This window comes from Pinus tabuliformis, chromosome J (assembly GCF_031772625.1).
Source record: "Pinus tabuliformis cultivar Carrire ecotype Pingquan chromosome J, CPIR1, whole genome shotgun sequence".
Classification (NCBI taxonomy): domain Eukaryota; kingdom Viridiplantae; phylum Streptophyta; class Pinopsida; order Pinales; family Pinaceae; genus Pinus; species Pinus tabuliformis.
In genome coordinates this window covers 1,284,809,838-1,284,831,538 of record NC_142295.1, presented here as the reverse complement: position 1 = coordinate 1,284,831,538, position 21,701 = coordinate 1,284,809,838, and the positions used below count along the sequence as shown (strand labels likewise).

Below are 21,701 nucleotides of genomic sequence, written 5' to 3'. Positions count from 1 at the left end.
AGAAATCCAACTCAAATTGTGAGGCCAGTGCCTCACCATCAGATCCATTCAAGGAACCCTTCTTGGATTTCTTCTGTGGACAATTCATAGCATAATGGCCCACTTCATGACAATGAAAGCATCACACTTTCGATTTGTCAATCTTCTTCCCACCATGGGAAGAACTAGATTTGGATTGGGATGACTTCCCTTTCCCCTTCCTCGCCCTACTCGCTAAAGCTATATTTTCCTCATGATCTTGCTTTGATGAGGATCCATCTGTAGTGCTTCCTCTTATTTTTTCCTGCATTAGATCCGACCAAAGCCATTCCCAATGTAGCAGTTTTTCTCTTCCATTAACTAAGTCTTGGTAGCTATGCCAGCTCTTAGGAAGACCGAGGAGTGCAAGACTCACCATGTCATCATCAACGGTCGTGATCTCTACACTTCCAAGCTCATCCTTGTAGGTGGTGAGCTTGTTCAAATATGTAGAGATTGTGTCAGCCTTTTCACACTTGATCTTATGAAGATTATCTTTCAGTGCTAGCTTCCTCTGATCACTGCTATTCTGATATAAATATTTCAATGTTTTCCACATTGAAAATGGTGTCTCCTTCCCATGGAGGCTCAAGACAATGTGGTCTCGAACTCCCTCCAGTAGGATTCTCCTTACTCTAGCCACACATTTCTTCCATTCTGCTAGTTGAGTAGCATCAGTCAGCTTCGGGACTTCTTGATCAATGAAGTCCTTTAGACAGTTATCATCTAATACTGCCTCCATGTGATCCTTCCAGGCTATATAATTTGAGCTACCATCAAGGGAATTCTCAAGTCTTAAATCATTGAACGCCATTGGTGAAATTGAGATGTGACAAGAACTCGATTTCTATATTTAGGAACCACAAACTTCGAACTTCTCTTTCTAGTATACTATTCTTCGCCTTGATCACCTTTGCTCTGATACCATGTATAAATTCCCACTGTATATCAACAAATTATGCAATATACTAAACGACAATACAAGATCTACTTCTACAACACTTTGCAAAAGCTTAATCGAATTGAGCAAGATCAAGAGAACACATATAACTGAGAATGAGAAATCAATCACACATAGCACAGAATAAATAACTTGGGGAAAGCCTCAACCTAAAACCCAATATTTATATTATCATACAAGTGAAAATCCTTTTCAAGTTACAAAAAGAATCAACTCTCAAGCTATCTTGCTCTCTCTGCAATCAAACAATACAACTCACAAAATGAATAGACATAGTATATGTCTTCCTCAAGCCCTCCAAGCCTCCTATTTCCTTGCACAATTTTTCTTGGGGTCCAATGAAGCCACATGTGTGAATTGGCCTCATCACACTCACAAAACCTAAAGAAGAATTTGACCTAGACTATGCAGTGGTTTTTCAGCAAGTAGGGCCTAAAGTGCTTCACTGCCTTGTAAACTGCATATGGTTGCTTGTCAATGGTAGGGTAGTTGAGTTCTATTCCCTGCATACTTGTGTTCATGAAGGAGATGGGACGTTCATCATTCATCTCATCCTTCTGAGTGAGTACTGCAGTGAGCCAACTATCGGAGGTGAATAAGTATAACAGGAAATCCTTCTTGAAGTTTGCGTTGTAGAGTGCAGGCACTTCTGCAATAACCTACTTGATCTGGGTAAATTCATTCTTTTCCCTCTTTCCCCAGCTATAGACTTCCTCTTTCTTCATCATGTCCTACATGGGCTTGACTATCTGCGAATAATCCAAGATGCTTCCAGAGGAAGTTTATCTTGCCCAAGAAGGACTCCATGGATTTCTTGTTGGATAGGTGACGGATCTGTGTGATAGTTTGGACCCGATCCGATCCACCTTAATCTCTCTTTTGGCAACAATGTGTCTGAAACGATTCCCATCAGAGACTGCGAATACACTCTTCTTGGTATTCAAGGACATCCCGTATTTTCGGCATCGCTCAATTTTTTTTTCAGATGGAATATGTGATCCTCACATTTTCTTGAGAACACAGTCACATCATTGAGATATATCACTAAGCTCTTTGCAATGAATCCATGAAAAGTGATGTCCATGGCACGCTAAAAGGTTTCACCTGCCTTTACAAGACCAAACGACATTCGTCTGTAAGCGAACATACCCCACTTGCTATGGAAGGTAGTCTTAAGTCTTTTAGGTTCTGCTACGAGAACATGATTGTATCATAAAAAACCTTTGAGTAGGGAAAACATATGGGCCCTAGATACTCATTACAGAATGTGGTCCACAGACGACACGGGGTAGTTGTCTTTGTCCGAGGCATGGTTCACATTCCAAAAATCAACACACAAATTCCCCAGACATCTTTTGTACAGGAACAAGGTTTGAAACCCACGTGGAATGACAAACTTTGTATATGATCTGTGCATCCAACAACTTGGTGAGCTCTTTCTGTGTGATGGGCTTAAGTGACAAATGTACTTTCCCCAGCTCTTGCTGATATGGCTTGACCCCTTCTTTGATTGGAATGATGTTTTGGACTATCTGCATGTCATAATTTTTCGGATCATCATACGTCCACACAAACACATCTCGGTACTATTTCAATAGGTAGACAAAGACTTGCAGCTCTTAATGTGTGCAACATGTGCTGAGATTGACAAACTTTGGATATTATTCTATTCCCAAGTTGATCAATTTGTGCATCATGGTTGAGATGTGGGGTTTTCCATTCCTCGACCCTTGAAAATGTTCTTACAAGTCATAAACCTATTCCAAAGATGCCACACCCTTTGTGATAAGGTGGCCTTTATTGTTACCAGGTTCTTCTTGTAGAGAGTGCTTGTGCTCATCATTATCTATCGCTGCATCTTGAAAGATATCAATGTTGGCCATGAAATGTAGTATCTATTGATCATCATTAAACACACATAAGTTAGTTATGTTATCCAGGATAGATGGCTTGTAAAAAATTTCAATAGTAAATCTATCCCTAATGGGTAACATTCTTGAAGCTGTGTTTTCCAGAGCGTTGGCAGCTGCATTACACGTATGTGGTACATCAGTGATGTTAAATGCTTGGAAGTTAAAGATTAGTCACCATACCTCTTACTGGTAACTTTTGAGACACAATAACAAACAATGAATGGTGTTAGTACCTTTTGTACCACTATATCTGAATCACCTACCACTTTGACTGTGACCATGTTGAGGCTGATGGTTTGCTACAAGCCCAAAACGAGTGCTTCATACTCAGCAATGTTGTTCATGCACTCAAACTCCAAGTGACTTAAAACCGGATGCTTCCTGCTATATGGGACGGTCAAGGCACTTCTAGCTCCTGAGTTGTCTTGTGTCTTTGATTTGTCAAAGTACATGGCCAACAACTTGTTTGTACACGGACCGTTTGACGTTCTTGTGCTACTATTACTACTATTGCTATTTCTACTGCTACTATTGGTACAATGCACTATACATGTTTCATTATCATTAGCTAGGCAAGGGAGTCTCCACTGCATGTTTGGTGGGGTTGGAGTTGGCCATGCATGATAGCATCTAACGTTGTTTCCAGGAGACAGTTGCCAAACATGAGTTTTGCGAAGGCCAACATCTCATTCTCACCATTGATGGGAGTGACATTATGCTTCATATACCTCTCGGATAACACCCAGATTTGGTTGTTTTTTCCCTTGTACAGAAGCCACTTGTGTGAACAGTCTGTAGAAAAGTATATGTCTAGCTTACTGGACCAGTCTCGACTGAGTAGTAAACCATATGCTTCCATTATGTCAATAACAACTATGTTGATGCATTGGTGGACTCGACTGTCATGAGATAGTCAGATGATCACATCTCAAATTTCACCAATGGATAGTACAGATGTTCGACCAAGTTGGATGATTCACACGGATGTCTTGCTCCATTGTGCGTTGATCTTCTTAGCAATGGAGAGCAGCGTGATGTTCGCTACCGTGCCAGAATCAACCATGCAGTTGTGAACATTACAGTTTAAAACTTCAAATGAGAGTAGGAATGGAGGGAAACCTGAGTTCTCTTCTTCCATCCAGAGTGTGTTTAACACAGTTGAAAGTGATCTGGGAGGTGTGCTTGCTCCCTTGCCGGTATAGGTTGCGTTGTCCATTGCTATCTGTCCCAATGTGCATTGTAGGATGTCTCGATCATTCTAGATCTTAGCTAGATCGAAGAAACTAATGTTCACGAGAGTTTCTTCATGTCATCCACAATGTTGTAGTCCAGAGGTGATAGAATCACCGAGGTGTAACCAATAAGACCAAGGTTTGTGTTTCTCAGTAGAGTGTTATGTAGTTTCCTGCTCATGGATGTACTCTTATCCGTTGCTGTCTTCCATAACTTGTTTTGTGTTTTCTTCTTTGGGGCGGCTAGTGGATCAACCTTCCTCAATAGCAGTCTCATATTTTCTTACGCTTCCCCAACTGTAAGGGGAGCCCATTTACTCCTAAGATTGTAACAGTCATTTTTATTTTGGGGTTGTTTCTCATTGTTTGCCTTCAGTGCTGCTTGCGAGCATTGATACATGTTCACCACATGCCAAGAATTTGATGCTTCATCAGGTGAAACATCTTCTTCATTATCTATATCTTCTGGTTGTTCCTTCTTACTATTTTTGGTGTCAAATGTATGACTTCATATAGAGCCTGTGACTCACTTCTAGTCTGAACAAAAATTCTCTGGGTGACGATCTTCGTGGAATGAAAAAAATCAGGATTTGCACACCAATCAAGGTGGAATACAAAGCTCTGCATAGTTTTTGTAGTGTATCGTTTGCTTCGTGATGACATTCTTTCTTGTTTCTATATAGGTGCATGGTTGCTCACACAAGTGTCCATTTTCCATTGTTTAAGTTGGGACACTTCTGTTGTCAAGTTCTTGACGAGGTGAGTGAGGGTTTCAATATCGATTGTTTCCTTGTCTCTACCTTTTCTTTCCATTGCCTAGGGCTTCATGCTCATGTCTTTGGGGTCCTCTCCTAGTTCATCATACTTGATGACCCTAATCACACACATGTCTTTCTCAATAGCAAGAGCCTCTTCACAGTTTTCCAATAGTGTTGGTTTCACAGCTCGCTTGACGATCTACGCAATGCTAGTTGAAAGTGCAGACATCTAGTAATCAATAGTGATGGAGTCATGAGGTTTGGTTTCCACTGAAAACTTTTCAATATCCATGTAAAACTCTGACTGAATTCTTGTACCTTTTCTTTCCCCTCCATATTCACGCTTCCCAATTCTTTGAGTAATATGGCTCCGATCTTGTCATTAGAAAATTTTTCAAGGAACATGTGTTTGAACGCACCCCAATTATGTATGGCATTGACTGAAAGGCTATGACACCATGCAAATGCATGACCGTGTAAGGTACATGGGAACAATATATATCTATGACATCATTTTATACCTCAAAGGTCTGCAGCTACAGGTAGAAGTTGTCCAAATGAACTTCTGTGTTCAATTTGCTGTCAGGGTTGAACTTGGTGTTCATTCTTCTTGCCCGCTTTGGCATCTTTTGTAAAGCACTCGGGAGAGGCAATGGTCCCTAATTCATCCATTCTAGATTTTGGTCAGCCATCTTTTCTTCCTCTTCATCATCCTCCTATTCTTCAAAATCTAATGGTTCAGGCTTTGAGTCTCTTGGTTCATCTCTACCTCCGCCTCCTCTGCTTCCTTCCCCTCCACCTTCTGTAATGGACTCTAAGCCCAAGATCATGAGGGTGTCTCGTTCCCCCTTTCGGACGACCAGAGGTTTCTCTCCATCTTCAATAGCTTCTGCCAGACATTCAAGTGTGGCAAGAACTGCTTCCAATGATGATATGACAACCCCTGTGGGAGTGGATTTTGGCTTCCTTGATACGTATGGAAGATGATGTATGCCTAGGATCAGTCCGACTTATTTCGCGAACTGGTGGGTGTTGGGATGGATGCAACGAAGGTCATGAGTGTGAGAGGAGGTTCAACCATATACAACTAGCGGCCCTCCTTCTAACACCTAAATTGTTGACACTGATGGACCTACCAACATTCAGGGGATCACCCCAATATGAAGTCCCAACTAGAACTCACACCATTTGGTGTGGGAGTCCCATCAGGTATGATGGCTCGGTTGCCATTATCTTAAAAATTTTCTTTAGTCAGAATAAGAGAGTGGTCTGCTTTGTTTTTGAGTAGTGAGGTTTGCATGCCTGGTGATTTCTAGTGTTAATTATGTTAGTGGTTCTTTCACTGTAGAGGGAGAGGGTGGGAGTGAGTCCAGAGTCAGATGGGAGGAAGCCCTAACTCTATTAGGAAAGCACGACACAATAGGGCATGCATAGCTTCTAGAAGAGCAGTCTACACGATGCAGAAGTCACAACACATAAGGAAAGATAACACGTACAACACACATCAAAGGAGTCTGCACGAGTGTGACAGTTGTTATAAAAAGTTTATGTGAAAGGTCTCTCTGATGTCCAGGGAGGTAACTAACGTAGGAAGGACAATGCTAAAAACTCATACAACACATTTTCAATAATATATATGTATTACAACAAGTGAATGAGTTCAAGTTTTAAACACAGGTTAAAGAAACATGCATTACAAGTTTTCAAGATCATTCTTACAACAGTTACAATACATGTGTGAAAACATACTGGCTTGTTAGCAAGCTTCTGAATTAAGTGAAACTTATATGACACATTGTTACACCATACATCACTAACCCCGTTGTTCGGGCATTGGAGTCACTACTTACTCCTCAAAGAAAAGATTACAAACTTTCAAGGCTATTTGGGAGGAGCTGAGGTCAAAATTCGTTTGCATGTACACATGAGGGGGTATTTATAGCCAAGGGTGAAACTGAGCCTTGTACTTGCTTGACTTCACTCATGACTGTTTCACTACCATGACCTTTCAACTCTACATGACTCTTCATATGACAAGTGGGTCTCTTGTACTTCCACGTTACATTACATTGATTGATAGTATTGTCCGCAGTAGAGATGTGGATGACATGACAAATGACAAGAATCAACATGGAAGTGTTGGTACATTCGTGTTGCTACTGTTGTGCATGTTGAGCTGTAGTGTTGTTGGGTGATGAATGTCCTCATGGCGTGTCACAACTTCACCTCCGTATGGAAAGGTGCACAGAGTCTTCAATGATCATTGGGTTCACTTGATGTTGCATTCACACATTTCTCCTTGCATGGATGTTGGCATGCTTGACCTCTTTGTCCATTCGAAAAAAGTGAATGTTTGTCTGTCTGCATGTGAACACATCTTGCATGTTCGCTTGTCCATCCCTCTGTGAACACATGTTCACATGATCATCCATTCACAAGCACATCTCTTTGCATGCATCATTTGTTCATCTATTGGTGAACATGTACTTCTGTATGTACTCCCTTTGTTCATACCATTTGTCATTGCACCATGTTTGTTTGTGTGCTTATATCTGAAGTTGCTCATGAGGAGGCGACATCAAATTCATAAACCTCTTAGTTTACCATGATACATGATCATTTCGAATGCAGGTGAATGGGAGAGGAGACAACGTTGTGAGTTTCGAGCTGGGATGGAGGCTCTGCACACTATTTGGTGGAAACTATTCAGAAGTCATTGGGTGATGGAGATGGGCAATCCAGATCGACAGTGACTCTCCACAGGGTCTGGCTTAGCTGGAGGACAAAACTGAACAATGTTTTAGAGGAGAATTATGGGCTATGGGAAGGCTAGGTAGACAAAATCTGTGCAATTTTTGGAAGGAGCAGGTAGTGGGAGCCTAGTAGCCAAAACTACGAAATTCCTGGATGGAACTGGCACTTAGTTGCTGGGACCTTGGCGGCTAAAACTATGTAATTCCAGGAGGGAACCGACAATCAGCTGTTGGGAGCTACTGGCGAGGAAAACTACACTAATGCTAGAAGGTTGGCCTGCTGATCACCTTTGTGCAATTTCTAAGCTGAGTGGATTGTTGGGAAACGAAGGGCTTTCTCATGAAAACTATGCAATTTTTCCGGTGAGCACCCGGTCAACTAACTGAACGGCTAGTTGGAAAAAATACGCAATTTTCTGAGGGAGATAGAGATGGGTAGTGGGTGTCTGTCTGTCCTATCTACACAATTTTCTTTGTCAGTGGAGCGGGTAAGTTCTGGAGCCTTTGCGTAATTTTGGAGTGGATTTAGTCATAGAGTGACTGCTGGGTGAAATTCTTGGATTGAATAGAAGGAAGGTTGATTGATATTCTTGTGGGTAGCACAACTTGAAATCACTTTCTTGGTGATTCTACATTGTTTAGGGTGACAGTCAATCGAGTCGATGACCAGGTGAAGTTTCGACTGTCAGAGGGGAATCCGGTCATCAGAACTTCAACAAAATGACTAAGTGTGTGATCGAGTGAAAAGGTGCATACATGATCTTGCGAACACACACTTACGTGACTTGATGACGAGATGACTCAAACCATCCAGACACAGATGCTCAACATGATTAACCGACGGTGTGAGCGACAAGTGTGATGCTTGTGATTAATCATTGGCCTATAGTGACAACGCTTGCGCGATAGTGTACGTGAATCCATGTGTGAGCGCAAGGAATGTTTACATAACAAATACAACATGTACACATGAAGCGAAGACATTGTGTATGACCAGAACATGGTCACAAGCGTGACATTGACATCAACATGAAAACATTCTCGGTGTAATGATCAAGCAAGTTGGGTGCAAAGACTCACACCAGCTCATGGAGTGAACCCGAGTGCATGCAGTCATGAAATAGAACTCTTAAAGGAGGCTTTGAAATTGGATGCAGGCAAAAATTTTGAAGGGTGTTGCAACCGCTATAAAACAACCTTATACAAAACCAAAACATAAGCCAGAAGGATGTGCAGTTCCAAAAATAAAGAAGGAAAGAGAATCTACACTTGTGAGGGAACCATAGTAAATCATGACAAGTTTGTCAACACAAAAGACTTAATAACATAAAACTAACATGAGGGAAAAAGCCTCAAAGTGATCTAAAGCATATGTGAGGCTTGAATGGTGCTACAAATTACTTACTAGATTTATCCACATGATGCTTGAGCTTCAAGGGGTCTTCCTAAATAATAGATGTTGGGTGGTAGTAATAATCATCATTTGGGAAAGCGTGCTTGGTTGACAAAGGATGCCCAATTGACTCATTTTTCATTGTTGGATCATGGTGCAGAGTTGGTGGGGTGATCTGTACACACAAAAAATTCATCGTTGGATGAGAATGGGTCATGAAGCCTTGACCTCTTGTATCTGCATCCTTGCAACCTTACAGTCTATTCATTGGCGTAGTTTCTATGGTGTTGGATTGCTATTGAGGCCCAAATGAGGAGCTACCCTTTGTACTTCGAGTGCATTGACGATGGTGGACGATGGGCTCTAGAAAAGGAACTAGTTGAGGTCAAATAAGTGTGTTAGATTTGGAGGCCCACAGTACCCATAAGTTCTTGCAAGGAAACCAATTCACGTCAACTGTGAAAATTCAAATCCCATGCATGGCCCTCCAACAGGAAAATTGAATCTTCTTGTTCACAAAGAAGGAGTGCAAATATATTGCATAGAGACCAAGAATTAACACTAACGATGTGAATCTCTTGGGATTTTAGGTCTTCTACTCGGTGAAAATAACAAATGGGGATACTCTCGTTGAATTGATTTGTCCCCTTACTATGCTAGGGAGGAAGAGGAAGCTTTCCTCTGCCCCTACTACTACTAGAAGCTCTACCACATTCCCTTACCATTGTAGCTATGAAGGGGTTTTATGACCAATCAGTTTGAAATGGTGAGCTGGAGGTAGAATCTAGACTTCAGGGCTAGTGGCTTTAGGAGTTAAGCATATAGAGCTAGTTGGAAAAGGAGATTTATGGAACTAACACAACTCAAGCATCCTCTTCCCCTATGTTAGACAAAGAAGATCCTTTTCATCCCAATTGTTGAGGAACAAGGTTTCTTCAAGCTAATCATGGAGAAGAATCTAAACATTGTTGACATTTTTGTACTTGTCAGTGAAGATGTGTTGGATTTTTTATTTCTGTATATCCCAAACCAAAAGCCTTAGAGTTAGATCCACCAAATTATTGAGAAGCTAACTTTGAATAGGGTTTTTGGGCCATGTTTTGAAGGTTTGAACAACATCGCCATATTCAAAATTAGTTATGCGGAAGCAATGTGTTGGGATTTTGCACCGAATATTGTGAGAGAAGTAATAGGTCACACCAAGAGGGCCTTTCATATCCCTTTTTTGTAGACTATCCCATGTTAAAATTAGATTTCTAGAAAGAAGCTAAAGGAAGGTGGTTACCTTGAAACATGAACCTATAGACTGAATTTCCTTCCATAAGGGATCAAGATCCATATATTGAGCTTGATGGGATAGGATGTAGGATTCTTTGATAATGAATACCCCCACAAGACGGTATCCCCATTGAAGGATATCTAGACCTTCTTTTGTTTTTATTTGTCTTCTACTAATTTATGTCCATAAGTGTTGATTATCCTCATTTCTACGGTCTCGCTTCCAATTATCTAGGTGTTGTGAGATGAGAGTGGGAGTAGAATCAACCTTAGATCAATAGTGAAAAACATGGGTTTGACCCTACCACTCAGAATTTGATTGAGTATTAGGGGGGATGATAGTTACTAGTGATACATGGAAATTGTTTCCATGGATCCTCCCAAAACCTTTTCGAATTTCCATATTTGATTTCTCAGAAGCAACACAATTGATCTATGGTTTTGTTGGAGCTAGGGATGTTCTAGATGAGAGAACCTAGAGGAGCGAGCACCATGGGAACTCTATTATAATTTCCCTATGTTGGGGAGTATTTCATGTGGCATAAGTGTGCCTATGGTTCATTGGAGTATTTTATCCATCGCCACCAAATTTTGGCACTTAGAACATTGTTGACTATTTTAGGGTCTTCTAGCCCTAAGGCCCCCTCCTTCTCCATCATGCATAGAATATCCCATTTATGAAGGAACCATTTTATCTTGAGATAACAGGCCCCCAATAGAAAGGTTATTTGGAGAGATATGGAGCTTTTCAAAACCCATTTGGGTGTTGCAAGGACAAAAAAGAGCTATATGGGCAAGGATTGGAGCTTCGACTTGAGGAGGAAAATGAGACCCATGATGTTGAGAGAGTGAAATGCTCATTTGTCTAGAATTCAGTTGAGTTTGTCAAGGGGTATCTATAGGAGGATTGTTTGATAGATAATTAGGTGAGAGGGGCTCCTAGGTATTTATAAGAAGGTCAAAAACTCGGAAGCCCTGGATTCTGGCAATGTTTCGATGGGTGATTAGAGGTGATATTGAATAAGAAAATCAAGTAATTTTCCAAGTTGATGGTGGTTTCAGAGGCTAAAAATAACATATCATGAATTTATTTAAGGACTTTGGCTTCCTTGATAGATGGATGGTTCAGATGGAGAGTTTCATATACAAATTGTTGATGAGTAAGAAGGGAGTCACGATTGGGGGTGGACATTTTAGAGATCCATTTTGGGAGGTAGATTTTGTGTAGTGTCCTAGCACTTTAACCATGAGAAAGAAGAGGAAAGGGGAGATTGAATCACCTTGTCTAATGCCTCATGAAGGATTGAACTTGTTCGAGGGTGAACCATTAACAAGAATGGGATAAAAAATAAACAGTATTAGAGACATGATCTAGTTCATCCAATCCTTACTATAGCTAAAGGAAACTTATGTAAGACCAACTGGGTTTGTCAAAGACTTTGGATAAATCAGATTTGAGAAGAATTCCTCGTTTCTTCAAGATTTTGATGGGACGAATGGTTTCATGGGCTAGGATGAAGCCATCCAGGATTTGGCATCGTTCAACATAACCAATTTTTTCAGGGGGAGATGAGAATGCATGATATGGGATTGAGACAATTAGCAATGACTTTAGTAATAAGCTTAGAGATGACATTGCAAATATCTATATGACAAAACTTACCTAGAGAGGAAACATTTTCTCCTTTGGCACCAGTGTTATGAAGGTATCATTGAGCATAGGAAGAATTCTTTGTCTAGTGCAACAATCTTGTATGATTTCCAAGACCTCTTGGTGTAGCTATTTCCAACATCAGTCAAAAAAAAAATGGTGAATTTGCCTAAACTAGGGGCTTTTCCATCAACCATTTGGTGTAGAGCTTCTTAGAATTCCACTACGCTGATTACACACATAAGTGCTTTGTTGTGAGCCTCTGTTACTAGTTTGGGGATATTAATTGTGATTTTGTTCATAGCTTCTTGGAGATAAGGTAGAAGATGACAAGGAAAATAGAAGTAGAAGTTCACTAGGGTGTTTTCAATGTCCTCATAGGTTTCTATATGAACTCCATTATCCACTCTCAAGGAGGTGATTTTGTTGCTGGATCCGTATTGGATGGCAGAACAGTGGAAGAATCATATCTTGTGTTTGCCTTCTTTGAGACAATTGATCCTGAATTTTTATTTGTAATAAATCTCTTCTTGATGGTAGTGCTCCTCTACACTATCAGGGTGGTTTCTAGGGCTTCCATTTCCTCAGTCATTCCATTATTGATTATATCCTACTATAAGGATTCCATTTCTTTTTCCAGGGTGTGCTTTTCTTTGAAGATGTTTTCAAACTCTTCATTGTTACACTTTTTGAGAAGTAGTTTTAGTTGTTTGAAGTTATGTTGGAATACATACATATTGGAGCCTTCTATGGGAACAAAAACTTTCTACTATGCTTATATTTTTCTAATGAGGCTTGCATCTATTAGCCAAAATTGTTCAAACCTGAATGGTATTTTTGAGCAGTTTTTCTAAGTATTTCTAAGTTAAACAAATTGCCGAGTGGTGTGAGCCCGTCGAAGGGAGAATATTTATTGTCACTTCCTCTCCATGAGTGATGAAGTGTTCAACTACCAGAAAGCGGTCCAAACGAGATGAGATTTTCACTTTTCCTCATCCTATATTTTTAGTATGTAGGTTTTCACAGTCACAATTTTGTTGATGTGAGCTTCTTCTGGATTAATACTATGTAGTATTATTGGACACTCCAATGGTACTACACAATATTATTCTATAAGAAACTCGCATCCTCTTCAATTTTTCAAGGTGAAGAGTCCAATAGTCGTTCTGATGAGAATTTGGTCATTCTCCTCAATGAAGCTTTGGAAGTCTTCTAATTTATCTTCTACATGCATTTTCCTTCCTTTCTTTTCCCTCGAGGAAGTAATCATGTTAAAATGCCCTCCGATGAACCACCAATTATCCATCTTTTCCTGTCTAACCTCATGTCGAGAGGGTCAAAGGGTGAAAGAATTTCAAAGGTGTGTGCTGGAAGCTGGGGACCATATACATTGGCAAAAAAGTTATACATGTCTATACCAATGAGGTGAAAAGAAACAAGGAGCAATGATTGATCCGAGTTGACTCAAATTCCATATTTAACCAAGATCTTTTGCTTCTGTGATGTAGTTATAATTTCATTTTGTAATAGCATAAATGAACATATATGCATGCTTAAGAAAATGGAAACATAATGATGATCAACAAATCATAAACAAGAGAAATTAATAACGAAGTTTGTCCAGTGTGGACTACGTCTCTTGGCCCGATGTCAATATGGTGTTGGCCACTTCATTCAGTGTTGGAAATGGTGAAGATGTACATGGACTATGTTTTCTGTCATACAAGGACATGTCCCCTCTACATGAGTGGCAAAGTCTCTCCAAGAGAGGTTCCATATATATGGTTTTCGTGTTGCGTAGTGCGATTATACTTTGGTGTGATGGCTTGTTTGTTGTTTTATTATGGTTATGTTGTTGGTGTGGGCACTTGAGTGGCGACCGACCGGGCGCGTTCAGACCCTACTACCCATGTAGTACAAGTGGCAACGAGGGATGGGGGTGTGGGCTAGGTCCACTAGAGGTGGCCCGCCCACCTCCAATATATGTTTTGTGATATAATAATATTGTGGTATGGTGGTTGGGGCTAGCGGGGGTCATGGCCTGCCCACCTATTTTTTAATAAAAAATTGTTTTTAAATATATATAGTTTGGGGGGGGGTGGCGGCGGTCGTGGCCCACCAGCTCATCACATATTTTTTATTTTTTATTTTTTACTAATAATATGCCATTTTTTAGATCTTGTCTAATATAAGGGATATTAGACAAATTAAAGAGGCAACAATTTTCCCCTATTCTCAGGACCTAAGTTTCCATGCCTGTTGACGGTGAATTTGTAGGACACTTAACCCTAGCCCACTAACCAGCTATGACCAAAAATTTGAGTCACTCTATCTCCTCCATATGAGCTTGGATTTGAGTGTCGTTCATACCATTGGAATCAGGGTGACGAGCAATTCGATCTATTTCTAGTTTGGGAGAAGTATGACCACTTTGAATTCTAACCCTTTCTATGCCCCCTTGGGTTTGTGCATGTGTCTAGAGCCACTTGGATCACTGATGGGTGAATATCTAGAGTATTGATGTTTATACATGTAGGGTTCCATGCGATACCTAATCCTGCTAATGCACCTTCAATATCTACTGTAAAAGTGTTGGCTTTTCTCCATAGGCGAGCTATTATTCTCTAAAGACCCTAATCTAGAGCATTTGGTTTCTTTGATTAACAAGGTAGTTAGAAGACTTTGTTGCATCCTCCATTTCAGGATTCTTTGTTTGGTGAGGCCATTGAAACACTATATATTCCTGGAAATTATATTCATGATGTACTGGGGTTGAGGGAGGCATATATATCTGAGATATGATTATATTTACCTAATTCAACCATGTTCTTACCTATGGTGTCTATTCATTGAAGATCTAGTTTTTGACCCCTTTTGTTGAAGTCTTTGTTGGTAGTTTTTATTTCTGTGTTGATAATGCTTTGAAATCCCAGTTGTTGGGAAGCCTTGGCCTTCTAAAGTGCGATGGTAAGAAGGTTCATTTTTTTAGTGGAATCACCTCCAGGTAATTATGGTGGAAAGCATCCTCCACTTCAATTAGATCAAGCCGTTTTATGTCTCTGAATTCATCATCCTTTGTTTTGCTAACATCCTCTATTTACATTGGGTTTTGGATTTCTGAGTTACGACCTGGAATAAGTTATGGATTGATGAGGTTGGACTCTTGCGCATTTTGTTTATCTTATTTCTCTAGAGTATTCTTGGGCTTTGGGTTGTCTGATCCTTCCCGCAAATATGCTAGCATTTTGAAGGTGTTCCTAGTTGCCTCTTCTTTATGTGTGGAAGAGGGTTTGGTCTTCCTGCTGTGGTTCCTTTTGGAGTGAAATTTTGTGAAGACATTATTGGTCTTTGTCTCTATCTCTTTGGAGTCTTTCTTGAGGTTGTTGAGATGGAAATCTCAGGAAAAATGTCCATGCTTGTGGCAGTTCCAGCATCTTAAGGGAACATTCTCATAGTCTAGAGTTTGAAAATCATCTTTGTCTTTTTCTTCTAAAGATATTTCTTCTAGGATTGTTTTAGAGATGTTCATGTAGACATGTATTTGAGCATAAGAGGTGTGAAAGCCATGATTTGTTTGTTTTGTGAGGAAAACAATTTTTCCAAGCTTGTTCCTGATTACTTTCAAGGTCTTTGAAACCCAATATTCGTAAGGGAGAGAATACATGCATATCTAGATGAGCCCAAGGGAAGTCCTCTTTATCATTGTTGAAGTGTGCCACATAATGGCACATGAACAAGGAAGCTAAGTTGAAGAAGTAGGGGCCTCCATACAAAACTACTTTTAGGTCTTTTATGTGAGAGAAGATTATAGTGAATAATCCTTTAGATCTCAATTTCACCTCGTAATGGGATTTTGGCTTCCAATGCATTTCGATCCAATGGAGGAGAGTTTTTTCCATTGGCCAGATACCAATGAACTTGCATATCAATGTGTGAACTTGCATGTATTGAATGTTGCCATTCAACTTGGCTTGGGGGATATGAATCCATGGAATTTATGTCAATTTCGGTATGCAGGTCCTTGTGCTCTTTACAACAAGGCTTAGTTCAAACGTTGGGCCTTGATTGCCTGCTAGATATGGCGTGGTGGCATCAAATACTATGGATTTTCCAATGTGAGGACCAATAGATGGATGTAGATCTGTCGAATAGCCCCTCCCCTAAGGACCTCATTCTCAAGAAGGGCCTAGCAAAGGGGGGTTAGAGGAGAGTACGTTTGGAGGAAGAGGGAAGGCATAGTTTGGCGAGTGCATATGAGATAAACACTAGAAATGCCTAAGAACATTGTAGAAGTTGCAGAGCACTTCTGTAGCTCCTTTGTAAACACACACACACAATTGGCATTGAAATATTTTATTGATGGACTTGTTGTCCATATTAAAATATATTTCTTATTAATATATTTTTATAAACATATCAATATAACTTAACCTTACATAGTGAAACATGTTATCTATAAATCACATTGAATTTATTGTTATTAATATTTTTTAAATGACGCATACTTATTCTATACTAAAAATCGAACAAATTAAAAATATGCCTCTTACTATTTTTATGTGGAGGCAATTAAATTTTTTTAGTGAAAATTTCTTACTTTTGTGATACATTGAAATATTTTATTCTAATCAATATTAGAACATATTTCTCTATATATATGAAATTGATGTAGTTAACATAAATGTTCAAATAATTTATTTAATGGTAGTATTAAAATGTTAAGAATTATATAGTTATCATGATAAAGTAAGCTAAAAATAGAAGTCTTAAAAATATATTACTCTATATGGGAGTTGACTTTTAGGAAGTTTTTTTTGTTGGTTTTTCGGGTTTAATTTCTCTAAAATCCGACACGAATTTATGGAAATCACAAGTTTAATGGGTAACCCTGCACAATCAAAATGTCCTATAAATTTTCATGATACTACATCGAGTTTAAATTACATAAGTCAAAATTTCACTCAATCTACAAAAATCTGACTAATAACAACTCACTTAAATAAATAACATTGCCTCATTTCCTCATACGATAATATTAACTCATATAAAAAAACTTACAGCTGAATAAAAGTAAATCGTTGAATACGTCTGTGCTGACCTTATATCAGTATTTAAAATAGATCTATGATGCAGAAATCTACCACTGGTGAAAGTAAATTGACAGCACTCAATAAATGTAATTATAACCTCTGTCACCATGTTCCTCTTTTCTATGTCACGCATTATTTATCGGCCAATCGATGGCTCCAATGGGAGCTGAAGCTCGCATTCGTTTATTTATACGACTTGTCAACGAACTCTGTGCACACTTGTGTTTAGCTTAACTCTCCATGGTTGCCAATTAACCGCCTCTGCCGAAAACCTCAATGGATATTGGATGGCTATTGTGGTATCCTGTGATAGGAATCACCTCCATATTTATATTCTCTGTCGTGGATGTGTGGAGGAGGAAGACTTATTGCAGGCAGCTTCCTCCAGGACCTCCAGGATGGCCGATTGTGGGAAACCTGTTGGAGTTGGGTAATAAACCCCATGAAGGTCTCTCCCATCTCGCTAACAAGTACGGCCCACTCATGCGTGTTTCTCTCGGAATGAAAACTACAGTGGTGGTCTCCTCTCCTACAATGGCAAAGCAAGTTCTCCAGACCCATGACCATGTCCTTGCAGGCCGGAGTCACATACAGTCAATCCAGTGCCTTTCTTACGACAAGTCCTCAATAATTTGGGCCTAATATGGATCCCACTGGCGTATGCTCAGACGCATATCCAATACAAAGCTCTTCAGCGTCAAGAGGTTAGAGGACCTGCAACATTTGAGAAGAGATCAAGTATGCCGAACAATCCAGCAGATTCTGCTGGAAAGTATAAAGGGAAAGAGTGTAAACATGGGAGATATTATGGTCCACTCCGCTGTTAATCTGTTGGGCAACATGGCCTTTGGTAAAGACATGTTCGATCCCCATTCTCCCGCTTTCCAAGAGTTCAAAGATAGTGTTCGGCAATTTGTGGTGAATGCGGCAACTCCCAATTTGGCGGACTACATCCCCCTTCTTCACTGGTTGGATCCTCAGGGTGTGGCACATAACACAGCAACCTATCTGCGAAGGGTTTTTGGTATTCTTGACAAATTCATAGAGGGCCGCCTCGCCACGAAACCCACGACGGACCGGGGCCATGCTCCTGAGGATCTGTTGGACGCTCTGCTGGAAATGAGAAGCGATGTTTTTACTCTCACTGATATCAAAAGCTACCTAGTTGTAATTATTTTCTCTCTCTTGTCGGTATCATACAACAAGGTTAATGTATTTATTGTACCACATATGGTATCTTATTTTAAATTATTACAGTAAACTTCGGATTCATGTTACCATTGTAATTTCATCTCTGGTTAATTGCTTAATTGCTTGCTGCAGGACATACTTGGGGCGGGAACAGACACTACTGCGAATACAATCGAGTGGGCGATGGCAGAACTCATATGCAATCCGGAGAAAATGAAACGAGCCCAGACTGAGTTGGACGAAGTCGTTGGGCGCAGCAGAAGGATTGAAGAAAGTGACACCGATCGTCTTCCTTATCTCCGTGCAGTTGTGAAAGAAGTGTTCCGACTACACCCGGTAGTTCCTCTCCTCGTCCCACACAGAGCAGATAGCAGTTGTGAGATTGGGAGATTTGTGATACCCAAACATACCCCAGTAATCGTCAACATGTGGGCGATCGGAAGGTACCCTGCGATCTGGAATGAACCATCGAAATTCGTGCCTGAGAGATTTATCGATGATAAGATGAGTAGTGTGGATTTCAGGGGACAACACTTCGAGCTGATACCATTCGGAGCAGGAAGGAGAATGTGCGTGGGGCTTCCGTTGGCGAGTCGGATAATCCATCTTGTATTGGCTTCTCTCATCCATTCATTCAACTGGACGCCTCCGAAGGGCATGAGTGCAGAACAAGTGGACATGACTTACTATGGCGACATGACCGAGAAGTTTGGATTTACTATGGCGAAAGCGGTGCCACTGGAAGTTTTTCCTGCCCCACGCCTGCCGCGGGATGTCTATGACAATTAAAAGAGTCAGAACTTTAACTAATTTTACCTATGTCATTATAGTTCAAATAAGGATTATAAGATTTTCATTATAGTTCAAATAAGGATTATTAGTTAAAATCTTATTGTTATATCATTATACTTCAAATAAGGATTGTAAGATTTTCCTTATAGGTCAAATAAGGATGGTAAATTAAAATCTTATTGTTATAAATTTCTGGTTTGCATCACCTATTTATTAAAATTTGCATATTAGAAATGGACATTGAAGATCAAGGGCTTTAATTATGGTGAATATTTTTGCTATTCACAATAGAAAAATAATTTTAATTTTAATTAGTTTTCTATCTTTTGGTTATCTCTATTTGCAAATGGTATTTACAAATCTCTTTTTTAGCAATTCTATTTAGTTGTATTTATCGCTTGATTGTTTGGATTATGAATAGTACTTGCATGTGTTCTTTGTGCCTACTTAGTCTTTATGCTATGAAGGCACAAATCTTCTTTTTAGCTACCCCACTTAATTGTATTTATTCCTTCATTGCTTGGATTATGAATAGTATTTGCATGTCTTCTTTGTGCCTACCTAATAGTTATGCCTATTTAATATGAAGGCACTTGGATCAAAATTGATTCAATATAGGTTTCATTTCATATTATTAGAAATTCAAAGTTGAACAAGGGCCCCAAGACAATATAAATTGTAAATTGATATTGAACTCCAAAAATTAGTTCCCTGCTAAGGAGCAAGGACTTGCATAAATTTTTGGTGTTTACTAACTAACTAGTAAATCTGCACATTTTCATTTAACCAAAACATAAATAATGACCCGCAATAATTCCTTCAAAATACAAAATTTTGTATGTTGTTCAATGTCATACAATCTACTGCACTATTAACATTGTATGAAATAGAAAAGCATAGGGTCATTATGGATTGCACTTGACTAATTTTTTTTTTTAATTAGTAAAAATAAATAAAGTATTTAAGTTACCAACCCGTTAAACTTATCACAAAGATAAAAATTTCACCCATGAAATTTACCCATCTAAAAACTTTCCTTACATTGAATATAATATTTCCCCAAAAACCTATACAATTTAAATAACGATATCCTTATAAATGATATTGAAATAAATTTCTAATTCTTCTCAAACCTCAAATATCAAACAACTAGAATTAATAATAATAAAAAAATAAAAAAAAATTCAGAAATATATATATATATATATATATATATATATATATATATATATATATATATAGATAGATATTAAATTCCAAAAAAAAACTTTACCCAAAACGGAAAGAAAAAGACATTACATGGTCTCCAATAATTTTAGAACTTAAACCAACAATTGCACCAAAAGTTACAAAGGGAACATCATAAGGCATTAGCTTAGGAAAGAGTAGCATTGATAGTGAAAATGTTAGCTGCAATACTTGGAGCAAAAATGAAGATGTGGTTAATAATCAAAATTGGTCTCGAAAATTTTTAGTAAAACTAAAACATAATTCCATGTATGAAACCAGATTTAACATAATTCCATGTATGATACCCATGTTCTCAACTATGTGTTAAGCACCCACCCATATTCTCAACTAGGCTTGGAGGGGGGGAGGTTCATACTGGTTAGTTGTGAATTCTCTATAATTACAATATACCAATTGAAGATTTTCCTTTAAAAAGGTCAAACAAAAACAATGGGTGTAGCTGATCCATCGATTATCCCAGGGTTCATAACGTTCTCAATGATTCATTTAACGCATAATACTTTCCAATATGTCTCTTAAAACCACCATCTCAATGATTCAGTTAACCCATAATACTTTCAAATATCTTTCTCAAGACCACCGTCTGAGCTATAAAGATTTAAATGTTCATGTGTTCCTTTTTCACTCATTGGAATATCAATTGCACCATAATATTATAATAATTTCCAATCTTTAATCTTGTTATTAAATTTTATAAATTGTCCCTATAAAATATAAAATTACTTTTCATTTTTTTTTGAAAAAGTATATGAACATATCATTTCATTATATCCTATTTAAACTAGAATGAATATAACCGAGCCTAAGCATACCTAATAAAATTTTATAATATGCCTTTCAAATTTCAAATTGATTTTTTTTATAAAATGTCCTTCACTAAACTTTTGACTTTATTAGACACCTTTTCTACTCAAATGTCAAATGCTAACATTAAATGAACATGGATAGCATTTATTTCTAAACACCATTCTCGTTCTCAAGCACTAGGGACAACATGGAAAAGTGAGATCATATTCCAATTGCAGCTCAACACACCATGAGAAAACACTATCACGGAGTTCGGCGGAGGCAATGGGGAAAATGGCTAGCCGAGATTCACCTCCCTCAGAATCGAACAAACCTCTGGATCGACACCTTTGAAGCCACAGAAGCAATGACTAAATTTCTTTTTTAAGGGAATGTATATTGTAACATTCATTCAGCCCCTTTGAGCCCTTTATATGATAGGCAAACATTCTTACTACTTTTCCCTTAGCTCAAGACTCGTCGTTAACTATTCTCACACTCATTATTTTTTATAGCTACTACACATTGTAACACCAATGCAATACAACTATACACTATGAGAGGAGGATAAAAGAAGAAAAAATGTAAATATGGTTGTTTTATTAATGTGTGTTCATTCTCATAAGCAAATTCC

The 21,701-nt window shown here is 38.8% G+C and overlaps 1 pseudogene; it reads left to right on the top strand.

Moving 5' to 3' along the window:
* Window positions 1-17,842: 17,842 nt before the first annotated feature.
* LOC149231949 (cytochrome P450 76T24 pseudogene) lies at window positions 17,843-19,027 on the top strand (annotated as a pseudogene).
* Window positions 19,028-21,701: the final 2,674 nt, after the last annotated feature.